Here is a 17,269-nt window from a genome sequence, read left to right as displayed (position 1 = left end):
ACTGTGCGATACCATGCACACGACACCACTGTGGTGTCGCCGCTCACTGAGCGATACTATGCTCACGACACCACTGTGGTGTCGCCGCTCACTGAGCGATACTATGCTGGGGACACCACTGTGGTGTCGCCGGCCACTGAGCGATACCATGCACACGACACCACTGTGGTGTCGCCGCTCACTGAGCGATACTATGCTCACAACACCACTGTGGTGTCGCCGGCCACTGAGCGATACTATGCTAGGGACACCACTGAGGTGTCGCCGGCCACTGAGCGATACCATGCTCACGACACCACTGTGGTGTCGCCGGCCACTGAGCGATACTATGCTAGGGACACCACTGTGGTGTCGACGGCCAATGTCCGCTATTTCGCGCACGACACCGCTGTGGTCTCGCCGGATGGCAAAGTGTAAATAGTGTGTGTGATCACCACGAACGTCAGTGGATACTTCGCGACGAGCTTCCTAGCTGGCCACAAGGTTGGTAAGGAGTTCTTCTGGTACGGCATTCCATTCTTCCACCAGCGTGGTTGACCAGTGTTGGATGGTCGTTCCTCGATGTGTGGACGAGCTGCACGTCTCCCCAAACGTATCCCAATCGTGCTCGACGGGATTTGAGGAAGAGGAGATTAGTGTTTAACGTCCCGTCGGAACACAGGCTCAGATTAGGGAAGGATGGGGAAGAAAATCGGCCGTGGACTTTCACATTAACCATCCCGGCATTTGCCAGAAGCGATTTAGGGAAATCACGGGAAAACCTAAATCAGGATGGCCGGACGTGCGTTTGTACCGTCGTATGCGAGTCCAGTGTTCTAACCACTGCGCCACGTCTCTCAATATGGGATTTAAGTTGGGGGCCGAAGGCTTCTCTGAAAAGACGGACATGGTGATGAAGTACAGTGTCAAAATAATATTGACTGGTGGGTGTACCGTGTTGGAAGATTTGCGATGGTGCCAAGAACAGAGGAACTGGACCGATCAGGAGTGGGATCGTTTGCTCTTCTGTTATGAGGGCAGATTCCGTCTGCGTAGTGATTCTGGAACTGTTTTCACATGGCGAGAGGTGGCAACACGTAATGCACTCTGGAACATCGTCCAACAGGTTGTTTTCGTGGCCCAGGTTATGGGGAGGCCCAACGTTGCGTCTGCGAACTGACCTCTAAATCTTTGAACACGGTATTATCACCGGTCAGTCTTATTGTGACACTGTACTCCTACCCTAAATGCGTGTTTTCGGGAGTGCACTGGGCCCCACAGTGCTCAGAGCCATTTGAACAATTTTTTTTTACAGCGATCTCCGACTGTAGCTGTCTCAAGCGGCAGCTGTCGGTCGTATCCGGCTCGCAAACCACACAGTCTGTTCGCGGAAATGGACGCGCGTAAAACTTCTACTTCAGCTCTATTAAAACGCACATTTTCTTCCTTGTCCGTATGCTAGTCGTATCCATCTGTCTATAGTGTACATATATAAAGACATAAATATCTATGAACGTGTCCTAAAACAAAAATTAAACTTCCATGTCCAGTCAGTAAAGACGTCAGCTTATAAAACTTCACAAAATCGGACAAACTTACTCCTGAGAGAGACTGCACTTACGTCAGCAGAACATCGAATATTGCAGTAAATATTATTGTTAGTCTGATACGAAAATCCCAGAACGTCCTGGAAGATGTGAAGGTGAAAGAAAAAAAGAATTTCTGTATACAGAACGAGATTTTCACTCTGCAGCGGAGAGTGCGCTGATATGAAACTTCCTGGCGGATTAAAACTGTGTGAGCTTCTGTAAAGTTTGGAAGATAGGAGACGAGATACTGGCAGAAGTAAAGCTGTTAGGACGGGGCGTGAGTCGTGCTTGCGTAGCTCAGTTGGTAGAGCACTTGCCCGTGAAAGGCAAAGGTCCCGAGTTCGAGTCTCGGTCCGGCACACAGTTTTAATCTGCCAGGAAGTTTCAATTTCTGTATAGCTTGACCGGAACCTGCTGCACATCGCTTTGTAACTAAAAGCCTATACCAGCTCCCCGGCGCTGAAGTTGGCCGGCCTTGTATTTTATGTTATGGCTTTAATCGGTGCTATGTTATTAACTAAAATTTAATTGTAATGAATTCTACCAACCACCACCGTTTTTGGTTAATCTTCAGTCATCCTCTGTATTATATCTATGTACTTCCAAAACACGCGAGTTGGTTCAAATGGCTCTAAGCACTATGGGACTCAACATCTGAGGTGATCAGTCCCCTAGACTTAGAACTACTTAAACCTAACTAACCCAAATACATCACATACGTCCATGCCCCGAGGCAGGATTCGAACCTGCGACCGTAGGTCCCGCGAGGTTCCGGACTGAAGTGCGTAGAACCGCTCGGCCACAGCGGCCGCCCCAACGCGAGTTTTATTACATGAAAATAACTACATGCGAAAATTCTTTAACCAACAATACGATGTTTCCTATCGTTTTATTACAACAGATCGTACCAATAACAACGCGTTGTCGGGAGGTCCTTCGTCTGCTGTTGCCTAGAAACAGCGTGTATTCCTAGTACGTATGTTATAGTATGAAGCCCATCAAATATGAGGGCTTCAGTTCAAAACGACGAATGCAATATGGCACCTCGCAAATGCCGCTTGCGACGTAGAGAGCGACCCTCGTCTATTAGTGGTTTAACCTTTAGTAGCACGTAGCCGAAATTTATTTCCGTGTTTTCACGCGAAGCAATGGCTCTTCAACGTGATATCTCAAATCTCACAAAGCAGAACTCCTCAACATGAAGAAGTACGAAGTGACGTCACAAACCTCGTACGGCTCCACGCAAACATTAACTACCATGTCTCGTGCTGAGGACGGTTTAACATCACTTACAGAGCGCTGGCTCTGAGTACTATGGGGCTTAACGTCTGAGGTCATCAGTCCCCTAGAAATTACAACTGCTTAAACCTAACTAACCTAAGGACATCACACACGTCCATACCCGAGGCAGGATTCGAGCCGGCCGGAGTGGCCGAGCGGTTCTAGGCGCTACAGTCTGGAAACGCGCGACCGCTACGGTCGCAGTTTCGAATCCTGCCTCGGGAATGGATTTGTGTGCTGTCCGTAGGTTAGTTAGGTTTAAATAGTTCTAAGTTCTAGGGGACTGATGACAGAGGTTAAAGTCCCATAGTGCTCAGAGCCATTCGAATCAGGATTCGAACCTGTGACCGTAGCGGTCGCACGGTTCCAGACTGAAGCGCCTAGAACCTCTCGACCACCACGGTCGGCCTCGCATTTTCGACATCGGCGCTTCATTCCTGTTCGTACCCGTGAACTGTGTGAATAAACATGCACTTGAGCTAATTACGGGATCTTAAAAAAATGGAAACTTAGTTAAAGGGCAGATAAAAATTTTTGAGACCTTCACGGACGCGTTATTTGATCTAAAATACGGTTCAAAATGCTTTAGCAGAATTTCGCCTAGACGCACATTGTTTGCTGACCCCGGCCAGTGGGTCTGTTATTAGGAGGCCGTGCAGTGCCCGCTCTGCGTTCAGACTGGCCGCCTCCACTGCAGCCGCAGTGTTTGGTCCCAGCGTCCCGAGGGCGGACTGCCCTGTTGACACATCCGCTAGGGACAACCCACCTCCCTCCCCCAACTACTTCCACGTCCCCCTCCCCACCCCCACCTAGCACTCTACCCGGCAGTAACAGCGTGGGCGGTGCAACACAGCTAGTCTCGGGACCTCTACCCTCTCCTTAGGGAAAGCGGGCGTTATATTGCGCGGAAAGCCGTCTGCCATTGCGGTTCGTGCAACCTGCCGAGCTGACCAAAGTCGCTCTATTTATGCCACCAGGAGCTGCCGACACCAAACAGAAGTACTGCTGCGAAGGGTGGAAAGGCGACTGGACCTCAGTAAGGTGACTGTAAAATACCACACTGCCAGAAAAAAATACAAAACTTTCAAGGATTGTGTCAATGCTACAAGAGTATAATATACGCATACTGAGTGGTTGTAGTGTTAGTGATTTATTTTCCTCGTTCATCGGCCATCGGGTGCCGCACAGGAGGTCTGCCAGTGCACCCTCCGTTTTGAATCCACAGCAGAAAGTGTGCTGAGTTTAGATGTGTTGCGGAATCTTATTGACTGGAGTAGAGTTGTCTTCAGTGATGAGTCCTGCTTCGAACTGGTCCCTGGTGACCAGCGTGCATGTGTCTGGAGACGCCCCAGGCAGCGTTCGCTACGGTCGTAGGTTCGAATCCTGCCTCGGGAATGGATGTGTGTGATGTCCTCAGTTTAGTTAGGTTTAATTAGTTCTACGTTCTAGGGGACTGATGACCACAGATGTTAAGTCCCATAGTGCTCAGAGCCATCTAGGGGACTGATGACCTCAGAAGTTGCGTCCCATAGTGCTCAGGGCCATTTTGAACCTGGACAGCGTTGTGATATCAGTCTGACTGTCTCCCGCCATATGGCTCGACACCCAGGAGTGATAATCTCGGTTGCCATTTAATTTCAGAGAGAGACCTCTTTGGTTGTCATCCGCGCCACCCTAACAACACAATGGCACGTTGACGATATTCAACGCCACGTTTTGTTGCCCTTCATGGCAAGCCATCCTGGGGTTAAATTTCAGCAAGATAATACCTGACAGCAGACAGTGAGAGTTTCTACTGCTTGCCTTCATGCTTGCAAAACCCTGCTTTGGCCGGCGAGGTTACCGGACGTCTCCCCAGTTGAGAACGTTTGGAGAATTATTGACAGGGCCCACCAACCACGTCGTGATTTCGAGGATCTAACGCGCCAATTGGACAGAATTTTGCACGATATTCGCCAGGAGGACATCCAAAAATTCCATCATTGAGCGCCAAGCAAAATAACTGGTTGTGTAAGAGCCACAGGTAGACCAACAGCTCAATTTGTGAAACACTCTTGAATAAATGGTCCAATTTTTTTTAAATAGCCGGCCGCTGTGGCCGAGCGGTTCTAGGCGCTTCAGTCTGGAACCGTGCGACCGATACGGTCGCAGGTTCGAATCCTGCTTTGGGCATGGAAGTGTGTGATGTCCTTACGTTAGTTAGTTTTAACTAGTTCTAAGTCTAGGGGACTGATGACCTCAGATGTTAAGTCCTATAGCGCTCAGAGCCATTTGAACTTTTTTTAAAAATTATAATCATTTATTTGTACATGGACATCACACCTACCGATTTCTGTACCATTCAGTGCATTCATTCGTGGTGCAGCTCTTCTTTTTATTTAGTTTTTAATATGTTTTGGATGACTAATAACAGCCTTCTTCCTGTTAATAACCTTCATGGCATGATATGTCCTTGACACACAAAAAAAAATGCTTCAAATGGCTCTGAGCACTATGGGAACTGAGCGAGGTGACGCAGTGTTTAGCACACTGGACTCGCATTCGGGAGGACGACGGTTCAATCCCGTCTCCGGCCATCCTGATTTAGGTTTTCCGTGATTTCCCTAAATCGCTACCGAGCGAGGTGGCGCAGTGGTTAGACACTGGACTCGCATTCGGGAGGACGACGGTTCAATCCCGCGTCCGGCCATCCTGATTTAGGTTTTCCGTGATTTCCCTGAATCGCTTCAGGCAAATGCCGGGATGGTTCCTTTGAAAGGGCGCGGCCGATTTCCTTCCCAATCCTTCCCTCACCCGAGCTTGCGCTTCGTCTCTAATGACCTCGTTGACGACGGGACCTTAAACACTAATCTCCTCCTCCTCCTCCACTATGGGACTTAACATCTATGGTCATCAGTCCCCTAGAACTTAGAACTACTTAAACCCAACTAACCTAAGGACATCACACAACACCCAGTAATCACGAGGCAGAGAAAATCCCTGACCCCAGTAGGAATCGAACCCGGGAACCCGGGCGTGGGAAGCGAGAACGCTACCTCACGAGATGGGGACAACCCTTGACACACACATCAAGCAAAATAACGGTAGTGAACTGTCTGCTAAGTCACCCTGCCCTGAGGTGAGTTAAAAGCCATAGCACTTCGCGTTCACACTTCGCGTTCACACTTCGCGTTCACACTTCACGTTCACACTTCACGTTCACACTTCGATTATCGCACTACGTCGCCACACCATCACCAGATGGCTTTCAGCTTTGCTGTGGCCAGAGGAAGTAACATTTTCGCCCATCAATGTATTTTCACAGTGAGAAAGGCTATAAAAGATAACTGAAGTATTTCCCTATAAGGAACAATCGTAGACCACGAGCGCATCGGACCAAAAAAAACTCAGACAATCTTTACAAACAACCTCTGAAAGTCTCTCGATAAATTCGAGGTTGACCTTGTACACAGCAAGTGACCAAAGACGTTAGGTGTAGGTCATGCACTGAGGCAAGGTTGAAGGTTGATGTGACAAAATTAAAGAAAAAATGTAACAGTCATAGAAAAACTCTGAGAAGCCTTCGTTAATCCTGAGTAATATCTTACTTTGTAAGCTATGAGAAGATGCTACCAAAGAGAAGGGCTGACCTGCTTCTGGAGCCTCCAGTGATGCCCTGGAGCACGGCTTATTCCTCTCTAAGGGGCGGTCGGTTCCTCTGTTTGCAGAGACGGGACGTGTTTGTGGCTTAGCCGGCCTCAGTCCCTCCGGAGGAGCACGAATGGAGGCCTGCAGGCGAGCTCTGGAAGCACTGGCCGCGCAGATACGCGTTGGAGGCGGCAGCATTGGAGGAGGGCGAGTTAGTCAGTGGGCACTGCGGCGCTTCAGAGCGAGCGCGAGAGCCCGCTGGGGCGAAATGCTGAGGTTAGGTCATATTTTCTGAAGCTGACTATACCGACCGCCCTAATGTCGTAAGGCCATGGAGCCCAAAATTACGCAGACGGAAAGGCTACCTACGCTTGTTGCTAGCGTATGTTACCAGCTCGTCGTTGTCAATTTCCAGCACCGCTTCAAAATGGCATAAATGGTCAAGAGCGGAAAAAAAGCACCAGCTGCATTCGGTAGTGGAAATGTCAGTTCAGAAATTACTCCTAAATCAGTCGATTCAACTGTGTGGTGTGGTGAGGTGAGGTGAGGCAGGCTGTATCGTTCTCTCTCTCTCTCTCTCTCTCTCTCTCTCTCTCTCTCTGTGTGTGTGTGTGTGTGTGTGTGTGTGTGTGTGTGTGTGTGTGAAAGAAAAGCAAAAGATCCTGTCTATAATGGACCAGACAGTTCAGAGGATAAGCTAACGATATGTGGGATATTTTGCCATTGTTGCAATCTAATGGGTTGGGGAGTTATTAGTAGGGAGGCAACAGGTAACAGATTGACATCTTGGTTAGAGTGTCATCGTCAGATGTAGCAGTAGCTTCGGGTGTTCCCCAGGGAAGTGTGTTGGGACACCTGTTGTTCGAGTTGTATATTAATGACATTGCAGACAATATTAATAGTAAAATCAGGCGTTTTGCAGATGATGCCGTCATCTATAATGAAGTACTATCTGAGAGAATCTGCATAAATATTCAGTCAGATATTGATGAGATTTCAACGTGGTGTAGAGATTGGCAGCTTGCTCTAAATGTTTCGAAACATTAAATATTGCGCTTCACAAAACCGAAGAAAGTAGTATCCTATGACAGTAATACCAGTGAGTCACTATTGAAATTGGCCCACTCCTACAAATAGCTGGATGGAATGATCAGATAAGCTCAGTCGTGTGTAAGGCAGGTGGTTGGCTTCGGTTTATTGGTAGAATACTGGGGAAGTCCAAATAGTCTACAAAGGAAATTGCTTACAAATAGCTCATATGACCCATCCTAGAATATTGGTCAAGTGTGTGGGACTGTAACCAGATAGGACTAACAGGGGATGTTGAACGTTTACAGAACAGGACAGCACGAATGGTCACAGGTTTATTTGATCCGTGGGAGACTGTCACAGAGACACTCAAGAGATTGAACTGGAAGACACATGAAGACACGTAAACTATCCCCACAAAGATTCGAGAATCAGCTTCAAAAGATTACCCTCGGAATATACTACAACCTACTACTTATCGCTCACTTAGGGATCGTGAGGGTAAGATTCGAATAACTACTGCACCCACAGAAGCATTCAGTCAATCATTCTTCCCGCCCTCCATGCGTGAATCGAACATGAAGAAACGGTAATAACTAGTACAATGGGACAAACCTTCTGTCATACACCTCAAGTTGTAGATGTAGAGATTCTATCCAGAATATGACATTTCAGGCCACCCTGAGTGGCTATAGAGGTCTATATTCATCTATTCTCACGCATTGAGTTTATTGCTGAGACATCAACAGTAAATTCCATCTTCAGCACTTACGATGTTGACCATCAATGGACAATTCGCTTTAGACAGGTTCGTGCCAACCAAAGAGTGCTTTACTGTAAATTAAAACGTTGCGAAAGCCTCTAACACAAACAAAAGCTAAACGAAGCGAAAATTGCCGTAAGGAGGGGAAGCGTGCAACGAATTCGAAATTAAAAGTATGTACGGTCTTAATAGAAAATCCTTAGGAGTTTTGGTCTTCCGCTAAATCACTAAATGGATCAGAGCCCTATGAAGTGTTATGAAAAAAATGGCTCTCAGCACTATGGGACTCAACATCTGAGGTCATCAGTCCCCTAGAACTTAGAACTACTTAAACCTAACAAACCTAAGGACATCACACACATCCATGCCAGAGGCAGGATTCGAATCTGCGACCGTAGCAGCAGCGCGATTCCGGACTGAAGCGCATAGAACCGCTCGGCGTGTATTGCTGTGAGGTGTGGGATCCGCATCAGGTGGGACTGACGGTTGACACCGAACTAGTACAAAGAAGGGCAGCTCGTTTTGTATTATGGCGAAATAGGGGAGATAGTGTCACAGACATGATACTTGGAGTGGCAGTCATTAAAACAAAGGAATTTTACGTTGCGCGGGATCTTCTCACGAAATTTCAATCACCTGTTTTCTCCTCCGATTGTGAAAACATTCTGTTGGCGCCCACCTACATAGGAAGGAATGATGATCACGAAAAATAAATCAAGAGTCGCACAGAAAAATTTAAATGCTCGTTTTTTCCCGCGCGCCTTAAGAGAGGAACGGTACAAAGACAACTTGAAGGTCTGCAACCTAAGATGGCTACTCACATTGTCTGCTACATCGTTAACATCGATCAGGAAGAATAGAGGACCTATAACACTTCCTTGGGGAACGCCTGATATTACTTCTGTTTTACTCGATGACTTTCCGTCTGTTACTACGAACTGTGACCATTCTGATAGGAAATCACAAATCCAGTCCCACAACTGAGGCGATACTCCGTAGCCACGCAGTTTGGTTAGAAGACGCTTGTGAGGAACAGTGTCGAAAGCCTTATGGAAATATAAAAATATGGAATCAATTTGACATCCCCTGTCGATAGCACTCATTACTTCATGAGTATAAAGAGCTAGTTCTGTATCGCAAGAACAATATTTTCTGAATCTGTGCTGACTGTGTGTCAATAAATCGTTTTCTTCGAGGTACTTCATAATGTTCGAATACAGTATATGTTCCAAAACCCTACTGCAAATCGACGTTAGTGATACGAGCCTGTAATTCAACGGATTACTCCTATTTCCCTTTTTTGGTATTGGCGTGACTTGACTAATTTTCCAGTCTTTACGTACGGATCTTTCTATGAGCGAGCGGTTGTATGTAATTGCTGAATATGGGGCTATTGTATCAGCATACTCTGAGAGGAACTTGACTGGTATATAATCTGAACCGAAAACGCTGCTTTTAAGTGATTTAAGCTGCTTTGCTACACCGAGAATATCTACTTCTATGATTCTCATCTTGGCAGTTGTTTTTGATTGTAATTCAGGAATATTTACTTCGTTTTCTTTGGTGAAGGAGTTTCGGAAAACCGTGTTTAATAACTCTGCTTTAGTAACACTGTCATCAGTGACTTCACCGTTTCTATTGCGCAGTGGAGATACTGATTGCGTTTTGCCACTGATGTGCTTTATGTATCATCAGAATCTCTTTGGGTCTTCTGCCAGATTTCGAAACAGAGTTTCGTTATGGAAATTATTAAAAGCGTCTCACATTAAAGTGCGCGCTATATTTTGAACTTACGTATAACTTTGCCAGTCTTGGCATTTTACGTTCTATTAAATTTGGCATGCTTTTTTAGCTGCCTCTGCAACAGCGATGAGCCATTTTGTGTACCATGGGGGATCAATACCATCACTTATTAATTTATGTGTTGTATCTGTCTCAATTGCTGGCGATACTATCTCTCTGAAATCATTCCACAACTTTTCTACGCTTACATGACCATATCGGATGGAATGAAATCTTAAAACGGCGTTAAGAACATTTTTACCGGCTTTTTTAATATAGATATACCTTGCGTTTCTTTCTGATGGTTGTAGGTGTTACGGTATTCAGCGTAGCAGCTACTGCCTTGTGGTCGCTAATCCCTGTATTCGTCACGATACTGACTATTTGTACAGGATCATTTGTTGCTAAGAGGTCAAGTATGCTTTCGCAACCATTTACGCTTCGAGTGGCAATACTTGAGCATTGCTCTATGGTATGGAATCCGCACCAGGCAGAATTGATGGAGGAAATACACAAGATTCAAAGAAGAGCACCACGTTTTGTTACAGATTCATTTAGTAGGCGCGAAAGCATTACACATATGATCAACCAAGTCCAGCGGCAGATGCTGGAAGAGAGGCGTTCAGAAGCATGATGTGATTTATTGTTAAAATTCCAAGAGCGTGTGATCCTGGAAGAGTCAACGAGTATACTGCTTCTTCCTATATATATCTCGCATAAAAGCCGAGAAGATAATACAAGAGATCCGAGCCCACACGAAGCCTTACCAGCTATCGTTCTCTGCACGAAACATTCGGGACCGGAATAGGCAAAGGGGAAGTGATGCTGGTGTACAAAGTACCCTCCACCACACACCGTAATGTGGCTTGCAGAGTGTAGATGTAAATATAGATAGGGGAAATGTAGCACGGGTAGACAAAAAATGGAACATGCACAATTAATTGCAGAGAATAGGTCTAGTAATTTCTTAGAGATGAAAAAATAGCGCAAAAAAGGAAGTGAGGTAGTTATAGTTAAAAAACAATTAAGTTAAAAATAGGACGCGTAACATCGTGTTTCAAGAAAAGAAACCAGTGAGCAGACCACGAATATTGGAGGAGGCGGGAGATGTTCGAAGAAGCGAACTGGTAGGGTCACGTGTTCATAAACTGCACTTGGTTTGTAACAAACTAATGGCTGCTACAATGGCACTGATTGTGCTACGAACAGAAACAGAAAGCAGTCCCCTGTGATATGTCCACCCCGTGGTCAGTCTCTGTTTGATGAAGATACAGCATTACTCGTGGCAGGGGCTAGCAAAGTGTTTTCCGTTTGGTCAGTAAGGCATATTGCCCGTAAATGCGTACTAGTTTACGGACAGAATTTTCACAACCGGACACTTCGTAACTGAAAACAATTTGCCGTCAAGTATGGAAGCTTAGAACAGAGTGAGTCGTTCATGCAGCAAACACTGCCAAATATTTCTGAACAATGAAATGATCGCATGGTAGACTGGACAATGTGGGCGAAGATTCATCAAGAAAGATCTGTCATCTTACCTATGAAATGCTGATCCCGGACAATACCTCGTAGAGACTATTGTCACTGTTACCAAAACATGCACTGTTACTATCTCGAATAATATATTGTAGTACCTCAATGTACAATGTATACCGGCACTATCATAAAAACGATGCACTGGTGCTATCACAAGGAACACGTGATGGTACTATAATGAGCAGAATGTATTTTCATTATTATAAACAATGTGTGCAGTTAATACTACACTGAGATGACAAAAGGCGTGAGATACAGGTATACACGTATAAATATGACGGTAGTATCGCGTACGCAAGGTGTCAAAGAGCACTGCATTGGCGGAGCTGAAATTTGAAATCAGATGATTCGTGTGAAAAGGTTTCTGACGTGCTTCCGGCCTGGCAACGGCAATTGCGGCTACGAGCGTGGTTTGGTAGTAGGAATTAGAGGCATGGGACATATCATTTCGGACATCGCTAGAAAATTCGGTATATCCAGAACACCAAATTTTAGGCATTACCTCTCATCGCGGACAACGCAGTGGCTGGCGGCTTACGAAGTCCCGGGATGGGTAAGAGTTTGTAACTCTTTAATCCTGACGAATTTCGCATAAGAACGAAACATGCACCCGACCCCCTCCTTACCTACCACCTACTTAATTATGCGCCCAACGAAACGAAATGATGGTGGACCCTGCTAGTTGGTAAAATAAGGAGTGCACACTCACAATAATTTAATAATCGTAATCTACTCCGAGAAAAAAAGAGGACTTTACCATAATAAACAACAGGAAATGGGATTCTGCATATATCTACAAACGATATGCACATTAAATATTACAATGATATTTATCATACACGAGAACATAAAGGCTCATGATTATCGACACAAACAGTAGGTTAAAGGATTGGGTATACTGGACTATTATGATAATAAGAGTTGGCTCGAGTACAAGGGGCTCCTACTCTCTGTGGTGCAATAGATTGACGATAATAACTGGGGGTCTTAATGAATCAAATATTACTCTCTCGACTATATTGCAGCATCGCGATTAGTAGTGAGAGCTCAAATAGGATGACATGGAGATACCAGCAAAGGTTGACTTGTAACAAAGCGAGCGCGCGTGCTGTTGAGGACTTCAGTATAAAATTGATAGGTCCTACAATGCCGGAGCCGCGAAATACTGTACCAATTCTGAAATCTGTAGCAGGTCGTCGCTAGGCGGCGATCTGATTCTGGCTTCTGCTGTGCAGCAACTCTGTTTCAGCCCCTGGCCCCGAAGGCTGTCATAGAATTCTGCCGCGAAAAGTGCGACTAAGTTGCAAGACGGTCCAACTCCGACGAAGATCAGATTCTGAAATCCCTGCGCCCTCACAACGCAAGGGCGAAGCCAACATTGCTCAACTCCTTACTCTCCCCGAAAACTGCGAATTAGCATTCAGTGCTGATTCCAAAATTGCCTCACACTGTCTCGGAACATTATTCACGCCAATAGCAACCATTCCCTCCAGTTTCGAGCAGGGTTTTACGACGTAAACTAGCCTCAGTTTAGGTTGACCAATCATGCCTCTGATATTCAGCTGAGGGCACTGAACTTGCCGTTTTGACCGGCTACGAAAACAACCTGCCTAGACCACCGGCCATCCGGCGCCAGACAGTCACACCAACAGGTCACGATCCACAAGTATTCTCAGAATCATGAGAACAATGCAGTCATTCAGTGCCAGTAGTCTTCGTTCTGGACGCGCCGGAACGATAAACACACAAACTGTGGCGACACTCAGACGTCTCGCAGGTCGTTTCGCCCTGCGTGCAATAGGCGGAACTCGACCAATGTTAGTCGTTCCACCAGGTGCTTAAGCCCATTGATCCACGACCCTCTCAGTATTCACAGAAGTGCAGCCCCCAACCGGGAATGCAGTGCGCCGCGCCTTAAGTGCTCGCTTCGCACAGGTCACCCAGGGAAGTAACCCACCATGCATAAGAATAAAGGGAAAGGTATTCTGAGCTCTCAGTACAAATACTCTCATTAAAATAACCTTATTCGGCCTGTTAGCACCGTGAAATGATATAAAACATTAATAAAATTGATGAAAATGAGAGGCGACGTACAAAAGTGGGAATGGAACCTCTCAGGCTTTCACTTAACCACCTCGAGCAGCGTCGTTTGCGTAGAGTTGTCAGTGCTAAGACATCAGCAGTACTGTGTCGAGTAACCACAGGAATCAATATGGGATGCACGACGATCGTATCCATTACTACAGTATGGCTTTGCTAACAGACCTCTCCTTTGCTCGTGGCCATATCCATTGGACCCTAGACAACCGGAAAACAGTGGCTTTGTCAGATGAGTCAAGATTTCAGTTAGTAGGAGCTGATGGTAGGGTTTGAGAGTGGTGCAGCTCACACGAAGCCATGGACCCAGGTTGTCAACAGGGTACTGTGCAAGCTGATGGCGCCGGCCGCGGTGGCCGAGCGGTTCCAGGCGCTTTAGTCTCGAAACCGCGCGACCGCTACGGTTGCAGGTTCGACTCCTGAATCGGGCATGGATGTGTGTGGTGTCCTTAGGTTAGTTAGGTTTACGTAGTTCTAAGTTCTAGGGGACTGATGGCCGCAGATGTTAAGTCCCATAGTGCTCAGAGCCATTTGAACCAAGCTGGTTTCGGCTCCATGGGCTGTGTTTACCTGTAATGGTCTGGGTCCTCTGGTGCATCTGAAATTATTATTGGATGGAAATAGCTACACTCCTGGAAATGGAAAAAAGAACACATTGACACCGGTGTGTCAGACCCACCATACTTGCTCCGGACACTGCGAGAGGGCTGTACAAGCAATGATCACACGCACGGCACAGCGGACACACCAGGAACCGCGGTGTTGGCCGTCGAATGGCGCTAGCTGCGCAGCATTTGTGCACCGCCGCCGTCAGTGTCAGCCAGTTTGCCGTGGCATACGGAGCTCCATCGCAGTCTTTAACACTGGTAGCATGCCGCGACAGCGTGGACGTGAACCGTATGTGCAGTTGACGGACTTTGAGCGAGGGGGTATAGTGGGCATGCGGGAGGCCGGGTGGACGTACCGCCGAATTGCTCAACACGTGGGGCGTGAGGTCTCCACAGTACATCGATGTTGTCGCCAGTGGTCGGCGGAAGGTGCACGTGCCCGTCGACCTGGGACCGGACCGCAGCGACGCACGGATGCACGCCAAGACCGTAGGATCCTACGCAGTGCCGTAGGGGACCGCACCGCCACTTCCCAGCAAATTAGGGACACTGTTGCTCCTGGGGTATCGGCGTGGACCATTCGCAACCGTCTCCATGAAGCTGGGCTACGGTCCCGCACACCGTTAGGCCGTCTTCCGCTCACGCCCCAACATCGTGCAGCCCGCCTCCAGTGGTGTCGCGACAGGCGTGAATGGAGGGACGAATGGAGACGTGTCGTCTTCAGCGATGAGAGTCGCTTCTGCCTTGGTGCCAATGATGGTCGTATGCGTGTTTGGCGCCGTGCAGGTGAGCGCCACAATCAGGACTGCATACGACCGAGGCACACAGGGCCAACACCCGGCATCATGGTGTGGGGAGCGATCTCCTACACTGGCCGTACACCACTGGTGATCGTCGAGGGGACACTGAATAGTGCACGGTACATCCAAACCGTCATCGAACCCATCGTTCTACCATTCCTAGACCGGCAAGGGAACTTGCTGTTCCAACAGGACAATGCATGTCCTCATGTATCCCGTGCCACCCAACGTGCTCTAGAAGGTGTAAGTCAACTACCCTGGCCAGCAAGATCTCCGGATCTGTCCCCCATTGAGCATGTTTGGGACTGGATGAAGCGTCGTCTCACGCGGTCTGCACGTCCAGCACGAACGCTGGTCCAACTGAGGCGCCAGGTGGAAATGGCATGGCAAGCCGTTCCACAGGACTACATCCAGCATCTCTACGATCGTCTCCATGGGAGAATAGCAGCCTGCATTGCTGCGAAAGGTGGATATACACTGTACTAGTGCCGACATTGTGCATGCTCTGTTGCCTGTGTCTATGTGCTTGTGGTTCTGTCAGTGTGATCATGTGATGTATCTGATCCCAGGAATGTGTCAATAAAGTTTCCCCTTCCTGGAACAATGAATTCACGGTGTTCTTATTTCAATTTCCGGGAGTGTATATGCACTGGTACTATCAGAAACAAATGGGCTGATATTAACGTAAACAACATCTAATTGTGCGGTGCTGTCGTAAACAGCATTACTGGTAATGTCCTAAACGATGTGTGCCTATACTATTATAACGTATGTGTACTGGTACCATGATTTTAAAAAAATGTGCTACCATAAACTGTGTTTAGTGGGGCTACTTTAAACAACATGCTCTGATACTACGACGAACATGTGTTCTAACTGTCACGAAAATTTGTTCTGGTATCATAATCAAAAAGTGTGCTCTTAGTATCGTAAGCAACATGCTGTGGTAGTATCACTAACAAATGAACTGGTACTAACGTCAACAACCTCTACTAATACTACAACGAACATTGTGTGGCATATCATAAACAACATTTCTAGTACTATCATGAACAATGTGTGTGCTATTATAAACTGTGTGTACTGGTAACATGCTAAACAACATGCAGTTGTATTATTATAAACAATGTGGAGAGGTTTTAATAGAAACAATGTGTAACTGTCGTATAATGAACAACCTATGTCCGACCTGTTACAAATAACAGCACTGGTACTATGATAAAATTCCAAATCGTCTGCTTACTTCGTCAGTTGGAGAAGACTGAAACGTAATCGGTCCTGGCATTGTTTAAATCCATCAGGCATTTGTTCAGTAGAACTGGGGAAACTAACAAAAACCTGCTCCGTTATGGCCAGGCAATATTATGAACTCGAATGTCTTGAATCCGAGTCCACTGTGAGAAATAATTCACCACCTCGCTGGATGCCGACGGCGTAATTGCATGCAGGTTGCGCCATGTCACATAATTTGCATTTTAAAACTGTTACTGTTTCGTCTGTCTCGTAAGGACAGCTGAGTGTGTGTTCTGTGCGGAGATCTGTTTGCAGTTCTCTTCACATGCCGGTCGTAATTTCTGCATGCTACCTGCCACTCCCCCACCCTTCCTATACTCCCCCTCCTACCGACCCTCACCTCTATATACCACCCACCTCCCCCCACCTAAACCACTCATCCCCCCACCCCCCTAGCTCACCCCTTCAGCCAGAGATCTCGAGAGCAGTTCTGACAGCGTGTCGGCTCCACTGATTGGTATTCCGACCGAGCCGCTATGTTTTCGCATGTAAATTACGTCTTGTTTGGCCTGGTGGGGTGGAAAAGTAAAGAAAGAAAAGCGAAAGAGAGGAAAATACGCCGTGGAGCCAATCTGACGGGCTTTGCAGCCAGCAACAGGCTCCTTTCCTCTGCCATTCTCCCCGCCATTCTGCCTCCCATCATCTCCCCTCCTCCTCCTCCTCCTCCTCCTCCCCCTCCCCCTCCCTCCTCCCCCACCTCCCCCCTCCCCCTCCATCCTCCTCTTATCTCCCGCCTCTTCCCCGTGTACGTACGCTCCTTACCCACGCCTCGCCTATCCCGAAGCAATAAATTCCGGCTTTTATTAAGAAAAGTGGGCCATGATTGATGGATCGTCTCCGTTGTTAATCTCTTTGTGCGGAGCGCGGTTTGCACACGGCGGCGGT

This window comes from Schistocerca americana, chromosome 10 (assembly GCF_021461395.2).
Source record: "Schistocerca americana isolate TAMUIC-IGC-003095 chromosome 10, iqSchAmer2.1, whole genome shotgun sequence".
In the NCBI taxonomy this organism is placed as follows: Eukaryota; Metazoa; Arthropoda; class Insecta; order Orthoptera; family Acrididae; genus Schistocerca; species Schistocerca americana.
The sequence above is the reverse complement of the archived record's forward strand: the minus strand, read 5'-3'. Positions refer to the sequence as shown.